Source organism: Nannospalax galili, unplaced genomic scaffold (genome assembly GCF_000622305.1).
Source record: "Nannospalax galili isolate Female #2095 unplaced genomic scaffold, S.galili_v1.0 scaffold938, whole genome shotgun sequence".
NCBI lineage: Eukaryota > Metazoa > Chordata > Mammalia > Rodentia > Spalacidae > Nannospalax > Nannospalax galili.
This window is the reverse complement of record NW_008340652.1, coordinates 230,591-245,474: the sequence shown is the minus strand read 5'-3', so window position 1 is coordinate 245,474 and position 14,884 is coordinate 230,591.

Below are 14,884 nucleotides of genomic sequence, written 5' to 3'. Positions count from 1 at the left end.
TTTTTTTTTTTGAGACAGGGTCTCCCTGTAGCCATATCTGATCTGGAACTATGTAGACCAGGCTGGCCTCTATCTCAGAGATCTGCCTGTTTCTGCCTCCCAAGGGCTGGGGCTAAAGGTATGTGGCACCATGCCTTCTGTTTTTTTGGGTTTTTTTTAAGATTTATTTTACTTTTAATTGCGTGTGTGTATGTGTACATGTGAGTACGAGTGTCCATGGAAGCCAGAGGCATTGGACCCTCTGGAGTTGGAGTCAGAGGCAGTTGTGAGCCACCTGATGTGGGTGTTGGGAACTGAACTCTGGTCCTTGGTCCTTGGAAGAGCAGTATGAGTTCTTAACTGCTGAGCCATCTCTTTAGCCCATTTATGACTTTTTCCTTCTCCCTGCCATCGTCCTCCTCAGGGCAGCTGCTGAGATTTACAGCTTGCCTGCCTTGATGATTATTCTTCAAGCACTAATAAATTGTCTTAAAGCTTCCATTTGAGTCCATTAAATTCTTTCGTTAATGAGGTTAAAAACCCTAAGAAGGAACCCTATTTTTCCCTGTATCATCATCACAAAGAAAGCTAGGCTTAGGGACCATTCATCTGGCTGTTCCAGGGTTGGCTGGAGGGCAGGCCACAGGAAAGCCAAGGGTCCTGAATAGAAAGGATGGGAAGATGGACTAGGGTTGTGAGGCTGAGGAAGGCTGAGGGTATGTGGGCTTGCTGCCTGACTTGAAGTGTCAAGGAATGCACTGAGATGGGGCAGAGGGGCCACTGGGGCCAGGACAGGCAATGGGACTTCAGACAGTGAGCACAGCTGTGCAGGGGAGGGGAGGAGTCTATGTCACACACTTGGAATAATCATGTATATTTCTCTCTATACTTGTGCCTGTGTTCCTATACATCTATCCTCAGAGGCAGAGGGAACCATGTAGTGTCCATAGCTGCCATTGGGAATGGCCTCACTGCCCTTCAGAGACCAAGCACTATCTTAAGTGTGAGAAGTGTTTATTTAATATTGAACTTCTCAGAGGAAGAGCTGCTAGAGTTAGGTGTGCAGGAAGAGTAGGGTTTTCCAGTGGGCCTGGACTGAGACATGGGGCAACCCAGATAGGCCTAGCATGTGGGACTCCAGGAGATTGAGAACTGAGGACATTGCAAACTGATGCTCACATAGTATCAATTCAATACTTTAAGTATGGTGAAGGTCCTGTGAGTTGAGAAGGAAGAAAGTAGGAAAAGAGGACCCTCATGATGGCCTAGAATAATTCAGTTCCAGCCCCAAGAAAGACCAAATTCTATATGCCCAGCCCTTTTAGGAAATTGCCTAGCCATTGGTCAGGGCTGAACAAAATCCTAGGGCTCTCACCTCTGTCTCAAGTGGCTCATCCAGGATTTTCTTTAGCCATATGCAGTATTTTTCTAAAAATAAAGTGTAGTCCTTACAATCTTCTTGTTACCTTGCATTGCCTTGACATGTTAGTAGCTTGATACATTTTTGACTTAGGCATGGTAAAATCATCCCAGCCTAAGGAGGCATGGCAAACTCTCACAGCCCACTGGGGAGTACAGGGTGCTTCTTTGTTGGTTGGGGCAGATTTGGGGGTAGAGATTTGCAGAATATGGAGGTACACAGAGGCTTCCAACTAATACCTTGGTACCGGAGTTGAAATGCCTGTTACTAGGGAAACTGGGTTTCCCTTTTGTGTATTCTTTGTCTCATTAATAAAATAATTTAAAAACAAATACAGAAGGAAGCTCAAGGACAATTTTAAAGTTTCAGAAAAGCAACAGGACAGGCAAGCTGGAAATCCCAGCAGTTGTTAGGAAGAGAGGAGACAGAAAAAAAGCCATGTCTTTTCAGCTAGGCATGGCGGTCAGAGAAGCACTGAGAAAGCCAGAGTGTCTGGGAAAGCGTGCTTAGGAGGGCCGTGCTGAGGACCTGAGTTGAGAGGGCATCTGATCCTAGACTTTGTCCCAGGGCAAAGGCTCACACCAGGGACACATGGTTAGGAATGGAAATAGAGACAGATTATTAAGAAGGGGAAAACATGGGCTGGAGAGGTGGTTCAGCGGTGAAGAGCACTGACTGCTCTTGCAGAGGACCCAGTTTCAGTTCCCAGCACCCATATGGCAGCTCATAACTGTTTATAATGCCAGTTTCAAGGAGTTTGACACTTTCTTCTGGCCTTTGTGGGCATTTCATACAAGTGGTACACTTATATACATGCAAGTAAAGCACTCATACACATAAAATAAAAAATAATTATTATTATTGGAGGAGGAGGGGGAGGAAGAGGAAGAAAACACTCCCAAGAATGAGAATAGACCTGTGAGTGGAAGAAAGAGCCCAATTTAGACCATGTGGCTCATGGCCCATTATAATACATTTACATAGCAACTGACTTGCCCATCTGTATTTCATGCACATACCCTGTTCCTCAGATGAAACCTAGGTAGGAAAAGACTTCCAGTCTTCCTCTACAAACTATCTTCTTTCATGTTAATCCTGATGTTTCAGTCTGCCACACTTATGCTCTTGAACTTCAGGCTAGACCATGGCCTTGGAGTGACAACTCTTCCAGGTAGGCTGAAGGATGTAGTGTGAGAGACATGGCCTAAGCAGGATTCCACTCCCAGCGTTGGGCCAAGTGGGGAGTTGGGCTCCCAGGGACTATGTCTCATAGCTGGGTAATAGATGGGTTGGTGTATAAGCAAAGACCTGTCTAGATTTGCCCCAGGATAGCTTCTGTCCTCAAATCTTTCCAATGTGGCACTTTAACTTCCTTCACAGCTGGGTTGTGCCATAGCCAGGAGTGACCACAGATTTGCAAAAGCCACGGTAATATGCCCAGTGTCTCATGATGATCCAGCAAGCTGGAACGCTCAGCACGGAACACTCAGAACAGTGTCACTTCCTTTTAGGTAACTTTCTGTGCCCTGGTTGAGGGGTAGGGGGATGGGCAGGACAAAACTTCTGTAATGCTCCAGAATCAGAGCTCAGGAGAGTGGCTCTGTACAGAAGTGGGAATGTGTGGAGAGCAGGCCCCGCCTAACTCCAAGTTGTATGAAACAGAGGCTCTCAAAGAATAACTTACTCTGGGTGACTCTATCTTACAAAGCAGCAGTTGGCTCCAAGTTGAGTACAAACACAGGCAGAATGACTGTATCTTTGTGGACGTGGGCACCACCACTTGTGGAAAATAAACCATGAGGCACAGACCGACAATGTATTCATATGAGTAAAAGAATTCTACCTTTGAACTTACTGAAGTAGATTGGGAACATATGGGCACATGGATGCATTAAAACCATGTAAGAAAAACTTGGAAACCTATTGAATGTACCAAATCATTGAAAGATGCAACACCCTCTTCTGTACCCAAGAAAAGAAAGGACACCTAACAGTTACAGCAATGGCCTGGCCAACCTATCATTCTACCATTTGGTGTATGTGAAGGGACTGATAGGTAGAAAACTCTCAACTGTCCACAGGGCTTTAGCTCACACAAGTCTCCCCTTGTCCATCCATCCAGATCCAGCCTTGTACCTTGATAATGAAACCTAGTCTCTAAAAAAAGGTCAGAATTAAAGAATTCGTGATCGTGATTGCCGACAGGCATGCTATCAAGTGACACTGGGACGACTGAGTAAATTATAGCCGATGAAACCAACATCGTTTATGGGTTTATTGTTCTTTCATAAATTCTGACATTGTATAAAGATATAAACATAGCCATCGATGTTTCTCACATAGCATAGTCAATGACCAGTGTCTGCAGTATCCTACCTACAGGTCCTCTGGCTTCAAGGCTGCTCTGAGAGGTAAGACAGGATCTTGTCTTACAGAAGTGCTTGGTTTCCGTGGCCTCCAAAGGGAAGCCCCACAACCTGCTACTTGGGCCCTGAGGGTCTGTACTTTCCACCCCTACAGTGAAGTGGACTGAGCTCTCATGGCGAGCATCACTCATTATGAATATAAACAAATGTAGAACCCCAGGCCAAAGCACCATGGTTGACACTCAGATAAACAAGCAGTCTCTAGAGGCTCTGCAGGTATCCCCTCTTTACTACCTGTGACCTGAGGAAATGTGATATTACCAAAGAATGTGTCCAGAAGGTAAAGGAGAGCAGATACATAATCAAGAGGCTCTTCAAAGCCTTGGGGAATGAAGAGGTAACTGTAGTTTACTGACGGTAGCCATGAACCATGGGCCAAGCCTATACAGTAGTACCATGCTTATGATAATCCCCCAAGCAGTATGGCTGTCATCATTCCATAGAGGAAGAGACTAAGGTTCACAAAGGGAAAGTAGTTTGCTCAGGGTCACAGGTGGCAGGTGGCCCCTAAGCCGTGCAAAGCAGTGGGGTGGATACTAAAAAACAAACAATAATGATGTCCAAGTCCAAAGAATTCAAGTGGCCTCAGCACTCTTTGGCTGCCTGTTTCTGTAATCCTCTCAAGCCAGTCATGGACAGTCAGGCCCTGTTCCATCCCAAGCTTTCCAGACAAAGCCAGGTTGGAGGCTACCCCTGTCCTTGGCTTCCTGCCAGTCACAGGACAGCCTCCTTGGGATATTCCTAATTATATTTGTGGGGGTGCTTCCCTTGAGTCCAGGAAACTCTATAGGACACAGTTAAGCTGGGTAGCTACCAGACACAGCTGGGTCCAGAGACAACAAAGTGGGGCTTTCCCTGGCCCTTATGAGCACAAGTCTTTTCTTCCCGGCTCAGCACCAGCTGAAGCTCAGGGAGCTGCCCAGTATCCACCCACCTGCCTTCAGGAACTCTCTCAAGGCCAGGATCAACATCTGGGCTGTTTGTAGGCAGTGAGCTTCCCCACAGACTCAGAAGCAACAGGGCTTCCCCATCCCCTGCATTGAGGTCATCTGCCATTTCAGGCTGAGCTGGAAGATCCCCAGGCACAACAAAGCCAGGCCAAGAGATAGCCTGCATGACTCACTGGTGAGCCAGGCACTGGGGGCTTCCGGCCCTGAACAGATACAGACACAGAGCCATTGTTTGCTCCGGAAGCCCCCATGGTACACCAAGCTCAATGGGGGCATTTGTGTTTTCTCCCTAGTTCTTAATTACCATGCCTTTTCTGGGTAGAAAGCCCCTTAGGCTGCCTGGGCCCTGCAATGAGAAGAAAACCAATGTTCAGTCACCCCCACCAGTTCCCTCAGTACACACTACTCCCTAAATAGAGGATCAGGGCCTGGCCTGGGAGGCAGAAACTGGGTTCTGGCCCATCGTTTAAAACTCCAAGACTCAGGTGCTGAGGAGAAGGTTCAGTAGGTGCGGTCCTTGCTTAGCAGGCATGAGGACCTGAGTTCAGATTCCAGCACCCATGTAAAAACTAGGAGTATTGGCATACATGTGTAACCCCAGCATTGGGTGAGATGGGGCAAGGACACAGGAGGATCATGAGAGCTCACTAGCTAGCCAGTCTAGCTAAGATGACAAGCTCTAGGTTTGAGTAAGAGACAGTCTCAAAAAATAAGGTGGAAAGCAACAGAGGAAGAAAACCATGTCAACCTCTGGTCTGGTCTCTACAAGTGCATGCATGGGTGAGTGTATACACACACACACACACACACACACACACACACGTCTCTAAGGTTCATTGATTCAACTGTTTTCCTCTTTCCAGTAGAGAAAATAATTTATTTTTATTTAAAAAAAAATTTATTTATTGGGGGCTGGAAAGATGGCTCAGTGGTTAAGAGCACCAGCTGCTCTTGCAGAAGACCTGAGTTTCAAGCTCAGTATCCACACGGGGGCTAACAACCGTCTTTAACTCCAGTTCCAGGGTATCCGATACCCTCTTCTGACCTCCAAGGGCATTGCACAACATGGGTGCATTTTCACACACGCAGGCAATACATTTAAAAAATATTTTAAAATATTTTATTTATTATTTTTATTTTATGTGTATGAGTGTATTGCCTGCAGAAGAAGGCATTGGATCCTCTAGAATTGGAGTTATGGACAGTTGAGCACCACTTGTGGGTGCTGGGAATTGAACCCAGGTCAAGAGCTAGTGCTCTTAACAACTGAGCCATCTCTCCAGCCCTAGAGAAAATCATTTTAAAAGACAAGGATATCAGGAGGATGACATGAGTCAGCAAGGCATGCATAGTGTCCAGCTCAGGCCTTGATCCCATGATGATCTACATCTAATCTTTCTATCTCACTTCCCCTTTCAACCTCCTGGCTTTAAAAACCTAAGGAAAAAATTTGGGCCAATGGAAGAGGCAGCTATGGATCTGTCCCAGAACTGAACCCACCCTGGAGGATACAGTACCAAGGGCACAGAGCCTAGCGTGGAAGGCACAGAGTCCAGAGGCTACAGCTGCGCACAGCTGTAGGCATTAGGCAGAGTGGGCCAAGGGGCTGCCTTTGGCTTTCAGACGAGCTGAAGGGCTCTTAGAAACCTTGTTGGGGAAGAGGGAGAAACAACAACACTTTTTAGAGAGTTAAAAGAAGGGCTGGAGAGATGGCTCAGTGGGTAAAAGCCCCTGCTATATAAGCATCAGGACCTAAGTTCAGTTTCCCAGAACCCACATAAAAAGCTAGGCATGGCTCTGCATGTGTCTGTAACCCCAGTGCTTAGAAGTTGGGGGTGGGAAAGACAGGAGGATCACAGGGCTTGCTGGCCACGAGCTTAGCTCCAGGTTCAGTGAAAGTCTGTCTCAAGAGACTAAGACATGGTGATAGAGCCGAATGCCCAGCATCTTCCTCTGGTCCCTCCACATGTGTGCACCACGCATATAAAGAATGGAAAAAAAAAAAAAGTTAAAAGAAAACCCAAGTGACTAACAAGTTCACAAAATAGATGGCCAAACTAATTATCAGAGAAATACAAATTGAAACAATGAGCTCTAGTTTATACACATAAGATTAGCAAAAAATTACCAAGATAGATAATATCATGTGTAAAGATGTGAGGTAAGAATCCCTGGGGGTTGGGGGAGGTAGATATGGCTGGAGAGATGGCTCAGTGGTTGAGAGCACTGGCTGTTGCTCTTGCAGAAGACCCAGGTTCATTTTCCAGCACCCATATGATGAGTGGTAACTGTCCATAATTCCAGTTCTAGAGGATCTGATGCCCTCTTCTGCCCCCACCCCCCAACCCCCAGGCATTGTATGCACATGGTGTACCTACATGCTAGCCAAAATACACATAAAATAAAAACAAAATAAATTTTAAAAAAAGAACCATTGGGGCTCTTGCTGGGAGTAGACGCCCAGGGAGGCAGGTGATGGATAATCAATATGTAAATTAAGCATGTACAAGTGGTATAAATGGAATTCTGCCCCTGCTGAGCCACCCAGAGAATACAGATGCTTCTACTAAGGCCAGAGCCCCAGGTAAGTGGCCCCCACAGATGCCAGCCTAAGTCTGGTGTGCACTTCTAGCCCTCAGTTTCTCTTTAGCAAGGCTTGGAAGCCAACGCCAGGGATGTCACCACACACCAGGGCCTCCCCATTGTCCAGCTGCTGACTCCTGTTTGATGAGCACTTTGGGTCAGGGCCCAGATCCTACAGAAGACAAGATGTCTACCCCATCTCAAGCTCTAGCCTGACCTTGCGAAGCCTTCTACCTCCCTGCCTGTGTTGGTGTTGTGCTGTGTCATAAATCACCCCTAACTTAGCAGCTTAGAACACCGGCCCTTTATTTTCTCATAGGTCCCATGAGCCAGGAATGTGGGCACAGCTTACCTGTACCCTTGATTTAGAGCCACACAAAACTGCCAAGCTATCTGCTGGGCTGTGACCTGGCCTGGAGGCTCAGGTGGGCAAGAATCTATGTCTACACTTTTGAAATATTTTACAGCAATGTGATGGAGGGCCCTAGTTTCGGGGGGAACCAGCTAGAAACTGCCTTGGGATCCCAGAAGCTTGCTGTGGCTCCTCACCTAGATGGTAGCTACTCCATCAAGCCTGTATGGAGAGGCTGCCTACTCAGGAGGGGTCAACTCCTCTTGCAAGTGTCTTCCCATGGTGGAGCCAGACTCAGAACAGTGTGCTTTGATAAACTCAAAGACCTTAATTACATGGACAAAATCCCTTTACCTTTGCCCACTCTGGCTAGAAACATGTCATAGAACCACCCTCAAGAGGATATTAAGGGTATGAACCCTAGGGTGAGAAGTCAAGCCATCACTCTGCCCTCCTGAAGGTCTCATTCTTCTAAGGACAGTGTGTCCTTAAGAAACATGGCCTTCCTCAGGGCCTCTAGAGGATGTAGCTGGATGCTAGGTTACCAAGGAGTCCTGGGGCCAGAGTAGAGGAATGCAGGGAAGACAGGCCTGTGGAAGGGCTTGCCTTTTGGACAGCTTACATAAGTGAGGGGCAGAGGGAGCAGGCCCTGTGGATGGCTGTGAGGGCCTCTGAATTCCCTTACTTCCAGCTGAAAGGACCCCAGAGATGAACAACTCTGCCCTCGTGTTGGCCTCTTCTACTGCAGTCCTTCCTCTGCACCCTTTCCTTAGCATCACCTTCCCTCCATGAGGGTCCCCTAAGGGTCAGCTAAGGGCCAGTGGGGCAGTACTGTATATCCTAACTGAGGGACAGTGGATGGATTGTCATAGGCAGACATGACCTCAGCCTGCCAGGCTCAGCTCATTCTACTTCAGGGATCTGCTCTGTCAGGGAACAAGTGGCCACTGTGCCGGGCTTCCTTCGCCTGTGGAACTCAGACCCAGGCATCGGCCTTTATACCCGGTCAAAACCTCTAGGGCCCATGAACCTGCCCGTTCTGTCCAGGGCCGCTCCCAGGCCCTAGACCCTGGGCCTCCTCCATGCTCTTCTCACATGCTCCACCTGTCACTTCAGCCTTGCTTGAGAGCTGCCAGGTCAGTTGTTCCACTCATAACCAAGATTCTCAGTTGGTCCTGGCCTCCGCTCCTCCTGCACTGAGGAAACAGGGAACCCAGGGTATGTCGGAAGGAGGTAGGTTGGTCCTGACTCCTACACTGACTCCCACGGAGGAAGAGATAGGCTCTCTTTCCCTGAGAGCCCTCAGATTCAGGAAGGGTGTTCAGATGCTGCGTCTGGACCTTCAGGCTAGCATCGTCATGATAACGGTTCTGGGACTCAGAACTGCTAGCGCTCAGCCACCCAGGCTGTGAGAGAGGCACAGTCTCCCTGGCAGACCTGAGGGTACCTAGAAGAGAGGTCACTGTTGGGATCTGGCTACTTTGGGATCCCGAGGCTTAACAGTGCAACTACTGGAAAGGAAGGGTTCCTGGGGGTATATGTGCACTATCTCATGAAGGGAATAGTTCCTCCCATCTCCCACACACTGTCCTGTACATAGTGATAATGAATGACATAGTTTGTCCATTCTGGCCCCTCACCCAATCAAGCCAAACAAGACTGGTCCCTGCATAGGTCAGGCATTTCCATTCCTGTCCATTCCTTAGAATTTCAGATTCTCCTCATATTTAGTGCTTGGCTTACAGACTTCACACTTCGTTGTTTTGACCCTCCAATCACAAGACCACACCCTAGGCCATCAAAGAGGGGGATTTTTTTGGTGACTGTAAGAGACTCACTATTAAATTGCTTAGTGCAACCAAAAAGGACACTGCTATGACCCCAGAGAACCTTTGGCCTAGGATTACAGCCCCACAGTAGCTAGGGCCTCATTACTGGAGGGGTGTCCTGTGATGCGATGTCCAGGTTCTTTGTGTCTTGAATAAAGAATTGAGCAAGACACATGCTACCAGGGAAATGGGGCTTCCTTTTGTAGGCTCTTAGTCTCTTTGATAAAATAATTTAAGAATGAACTCAGAAGGAAGTTCAAGAATCATTTTGTTAGAGTTTGAGAGAAACACCACAGAGCAGGCAAGCTGGAAATCTCAGCAGGGGGAGGGAGGCAGAGAAGAGGAAGAGAGAAAACTATGCTTTTTGAGTTGGGGTTAGCAATGGAGGTCTCAAGCAGCTGTATGGAGAAGGGGAGGGGTAACTTCAGGGAAGCAGTGAGGAAGTCCAGAGTATCGGGGAAAAGGAAAAGTTACTCTTTTGAGTTAGAACTCAGATAAACAGGCGGGCTTAACAGTGCAACTACTGGAAAGGAAGGGTTCCTGGGGGCATAAGTGCACTATCTCATGAAGGGAATGTTAACTCCTCCAGCTCCTTAGCATTTCTTCAGGTGAATTAGCCTTCCTGGGGAGCAGTATCATTGCCAGGGACTGACTGATCCTTTTGGATTAACTCTTAAGGGAGGGGACAGTAATATGTAATACTGTAATCTTTGGTCAAGAATAGAATGTCATGTGTCATGTCTGTACCCTAGCCTGAGAAAGAACTCAGATTCTGTCCTTTTGACCAAGAGGAAGTAATTTTCCCTTAATGGGCTTCAACAAAGCCCTGATACCTTTCATATGGTCTTTTAAATCTCACAGAAGGGCACTTATGAGGCTTCCCCTTTATAAAATTGGAGTGTTGCTAGGGAATGGTATGTGGGGTCTGTTAGGTTCCTGGCAGGCTCCTAAAATGGTGGCGCAGCTCCCAACATTCTAAAATGCTGAGTTCAAACTTAGCCCGGGGCAAGTCCCTCTGCTTGCTGGGACACCAACCAATCCTGAGCTAAAGTGCCCAGCCTATGTCATGAAAAGTTACCCAAGCACCTAACTGCCTATAAAAGATGTCTGCCTTCCCCTGCTCACTGCTGTTTCTCTGCTCCCCAAGAGGCAGCCCAGCGGTCTGTTTGCTCTCAAATAAATTGCTGTCCCTCCACCCCTCTGGTGTTGTTTAGTCAGTGATCTTCACCATTCTACTCCCATACAGGGTCCAAATCTGAACACGAGGGAGAAGTCTATCCACAATGTTTTCCAAACCTGCTAATGCCTGATTAGCTACCTAACACCTTGAAAACAGTCAGCATCCTAGGGGCTGTGCTGGGGTGGGACACTAAGAAGTCAGGATGGCCTGGCCCAGGAAGGCTTATAGGAGAGAGACTGCTCTCAGTCCTGGATTCAGGGGAATCTCTTTATCTGTGCTCATGGGTTGGCCAGACAAGGGCTTGGGATGCCCATCCCTGTGACCACTCAGCTCTGTTTCTACCCATGCTGGTTCAGCTTGCCTGCTCCACTCTCTCAGCATTGACCCTGAACCCCCTCTTCCCTTCCCCACCTCATAACCCACCCCACAACACCAGAGACCCTGGAAGTCTGCAGGGGAGGAAGCGCTAGAAAGCAGCGATGACACAACGCTGCTCCCCTGGAGTCCATCCAGGTCCAGCCATTCATTGTTTCCTCAGAGAAGCATGGGTGTCTCTCTTTCTCTCTCTTTCTCTCTCTCTCTCTCTCTCTCTCTCTCTCTCTCTCTCTCTCTCCACCTCTCTCTCTCTCTCTCTTTCTCTCTCCCCACACCTCCGTCCTGGGAATTCTGCCAAAATATCCCTCCACAGCTTCTCTCTCTCTCTCTCTCTCTCTCTCTCTCCCTCTCTCCCTCCCTCCCTCTCGGCCTGGGCCAATTGTGGGCCCACCTTTGGCTAAGGAATTCATGCTAGGGAAGGAGAATCCACATTCCTGAGGCCTGAGTCATGCCCGCTTGCAGCTTAGGCTCCTGGAATGTGCTTATGTCACAGGGCTGCAGGGAAAGCAGGGCCTTCTGCTTAGTCTGCTTCAGGCTGGCCCCAAGGCAAAGGATAAGTGCTCCTTTCAAGGAGAAGAGGCCCAGGCTGTGACTTCTGGAACCACTAGGATATTGAGGAGACCTGATGAGGGGAGGGGCAGCTCTGCTTTGTCTGGAGCTGTCTTTTACTTACTCTCATGGAACAGAAATGAAGAGGGGCCAGGCTAAGCAAGGTCTCCCCTGCAGCGACTTTCCCCTCCTCCTCTCCTCCCCTCCTCCCCTCCTCTCTTCTCCTCCTCCCCAGAAGATATGGCTTGGTAAGGCTCTAGCCATGGCCTGAGCCTGAGCCTCTTGTCCTGGTCCTATCCAGGAGTCTGTTAACAAATTCATGGTTCTTGTCTATGTTCAACATGGGGCACTGCTGTGGGGGAAAGATCCCCATTGCCCCATGGCTGCCATCGCTGAGAACTTGTGAAGAGTTAGGCACTGTGCTGGAAAAAGAGTGGCCACATGCCCTGGCTTGCTGGGACAATTCTGAGTCACGGGAATGCGTGGATAGAAAATACAGGTTTCACTTAAGGGGATAAGATAATCTATTCTGCTAGCCAAGGCTACGTTGTGAGACCCTGTCTCAAACAAAATTTTTTATTCAGAGACAAACATGGGTGACTGTGACCCAGGAACACATTGATTTATGCTGCTCTAAATAACATGTTCCACACTGAAAGCAGTTACAGGAACATTGATAATCACTGAACAAAAGAATGTCACAATAAAAGCTTGTCCAAAGACAAGGACTGTGGAGAGGTAGGTTCTAACAAAGCTGGGAAAGCCCAGCTGCGGGTGTCAGATGTTTTTTGATGACAGTCTTAGTTTTAGGCTAGTGGAAGGTATAGACCTGTTAAGTGAACACATCCTCAGAAGGCCCACAGAAGTGGGCAATGAATGCAGCTAAAGGAATAGCCCAAAATAACTCTGAACCTAGAACATTCCAACTCTCCACAGGAAGTTCTAATAAGTTCACCTTGTGGAAACTTAAACCTAGTGTGGCTCTGTTCTGGGAAATTCAGCTTGTAGACGAGTCTTTATAGTACTCCTTTTATTCTCCAGAATGTTCCAATCTGGAAGGTAGTTCTGTATTTCCTTCAGCTTTTAGGCAGTCTTAAATGACTTTATGTTCAAGTCCCACGGTACCCAACAAGAGACGTATGGCTAATATTCTCCAATCACAAGGTAGCTGAGGCTTCAAGAAATGATTTGTACAAGGTCACGCAGTTAGAAGGGGGCAGACCTGGAAGCTGTCAGGAACTCAGCTCTTAACAAAGAAAGCTCTTTTGCTAGTCAGACAAGCAAACCTAGATTCTTTGCTTGATGTTTTGAAGGACCCAGAGCTACTATCTCCAAATGCTAGAAAACTACAGTTCTGTAGTTATCTCTCTTTCCTGCCCCACCCTTTGACCACTTGTGCTCTTTTCCAGAAGGACAATGTATACAAAGATGGCAACAAGAATGCATCATTGCTCCTGGTATGTGCCAGAAGTTACACAGGGTTCCATTAACTGGTCTCTACACAAACCCTGCACAATGAGTGTTAGGAAACTCTTGGAAGGAAGCAGGGTGGAAGGGCTAGGATTTGGGGATTTTAGGTTTGAAAGGACTCTCTACAGTGAGACGTAAGGTAAATGCACCGTGGAGCTTGGTAATGGATTCCTGTTTGACTTCACAAGATGGGGTTCTTGTGTTTCCACAGCAGAGACACAGATGGCTGAATATACATGTATGAACCCTCAGGTGCCTCCTTTTACTAGGGAGCAGGACACCTTCTTGCCCTTTGAACTGGTCTGGGTCATATCCATATGGTCTTTACAATGAAAATTCCTCATGGGAAAGAGTTTGCAGTTCTTTGGTGGGAAAGATCCAGCATCTTTTAGAATACAATATAGATACCGTGAAGCTGCTGTGGAAAGAGCCATTCTGAGGCTCAGCCTCCTTCAGTGGGTCCACTCCCACTATTGGGTAGGAGGGCCTCCTCCCCCATCAACATACAGGCCTCTGGGGAGGAGGGATAAAACAAGCATATTCCAGATGTTCCCAGGAAAATGTTATTTAGGAAAAGGATGTTTGTTCAAAACTTACCAAAAATAGAGAAACCAAGAAAAGGAAAAGGCAACCTCTTGACCAGTTAAAGAGCCATTTCCCAGGAAGGGCTTTCTAAGTCACAGACGTGTCATACAGGAAAGGCTAGTAGTTTTGCCATAAAAATATAAAGCTTTGGTACACACAAAAAAACACTGAAAGCAAAAGAAAAGTAAAACACAAATATAGGGGCCAATAAGATGGCTCACCAGGTGAAGGAGCTTGCCACCAAGCCCGACCACATGAGTTCAAGTCTTGGAACCCATGTGGTATAAGAGGAGAACAGACTTCCACAAGTTTTCCTCTGACCTCCACATTCATGCTATGCGCGCGCGCGCACACACACACACACACACACACACACATACACACACACACAAACACATGTACACAAACAATGCATAAATGTAAAAAAAAACCAGATACCAAAATTATAATATAGCTCAGAAAATGATTTTTTAATAAATCCATCAAAACCTGGTTAGAGGGGCTGGGGAGATGACTGAGTTAGTAAAGTATTTACTTTCCTTGTAAGCATGAGGACCTGAGTTTGATTTTCAGCACCCATATTTTTTTTTTTTTAAAAACTGTAATCCCAGCACTGGGGAGGTAGAGTCAGGTGGATCCCTGGGGCTCCCCAGCTCCAGCCCACTCAGCCAGTTCCAGGCCAATGAGAGACCCTGCCTCAAAAAACAAAGTGCACAAGCCAGGTATGGTGGCCCTCACCTTTAATCCCAACACTAGTGAGACAAAGGCAGGCAGATGTCTGTGAGCTGGAGGCCAGCCTGGTCTATATAGTGAGTTCTAGGCCAGCGAGGATTACATGAGACCTTGTCTTAAAACAAACAAAAACAAAACACAGCAACAACAAAAAGCCAAGGTAGATGGCTCCTGAGGAATGACATCCATTATCAATCCCAGTGGTCAAAGGCTGTAGATCCCAGTGCTGTGGCAGGGGGACAGGCTGCTCTGCTGTGACAACAGAAGCTTATCCGTGTTAGAGTGCACAGACCCCTAGGGCATGCTCTTCCATACCCAAAGTCCCATGCCATGGGACACCCCAGAGTGGGTGTGGGAGGTGCTGCTAATGCCAGCACTTGGTGACAAGACTGTGAACATTAGGGTACCCCAAGCTGGTTACCAAGGCAAGTTAATGTCTCTCCAAGATGTTAAA